The sequence below is a fragment of the Triplophysa dalaica genome, chromosome 9 (genome assembly GCF_015846415.1).
Source record: "Triplophysa dalaica isolate WHDGS20190420 chromosome 9, ASM1584641v1, whole genome shotgun sequence".
Classification (NCBI taxonomy): Eukaryota; Metazoa; Chordata; class Actinopteri; order Cypriniformes; family Nemacheilidae; genus Triplophysa; species Triplophysa dalaica.
In genome coordinates this window covers 1,576,446-1,577,044 of record NC_079550.1, presented here as the reverse complement: position 1 = coordinate 1,577,044, position 599 = coordinate 1,576,446, and positions in this window count along the sequence as shown.

Sequence of the window (599 nt, the reverse complement as noted above, 5' to 3'; positions counted from 1 at the left end):
TTATGTGGAGCTCTTCACCTTGTATAGCTTTACAAGAAACACTTTAGAACAAAAGAGACCGAGCTACATGGAAGAGGTTCTGTAGTTAGGATAGTAGAAACTTAGACAAAAGATGGATTAATATTAGGCTTAACTGTGAGCCTGGACCACAAAACCATAATAGTTATTATTGTCGTTATAGCCAACAAAACATTGCATGTTTCGAAATTATAAATTTTTCTTATGTTACAATAAACCTGCAGAAAAGGTCATCTTTTTAAAGTTGCCATTGGCGTCCAGGAAGTGCTCCAAGTTAAATGTCTGAGGGGTTTCCCACTGTCCCTCAACCTCGGGATAAGATTTCATGTGTGGCATAATGGGAAAAATTGAGTGGGGTAAGGTCCAGGTATCTCTGAACTTCATGAATGAAAGCATCTGTGAATGGGAGGGACTTCTTGTCTTCCATTATAGGGATTCTATCCCGTCCGACAACTCAATCAATCTCCCTCTGCATTTCTTCTATATGTAGTACGTAACATAAAAAAATCAATAGAATTACAATACCGTTTTGAGTAAACTAATGCAACAGATAGGCTACGAACCTACTAGTTCTCACTAGC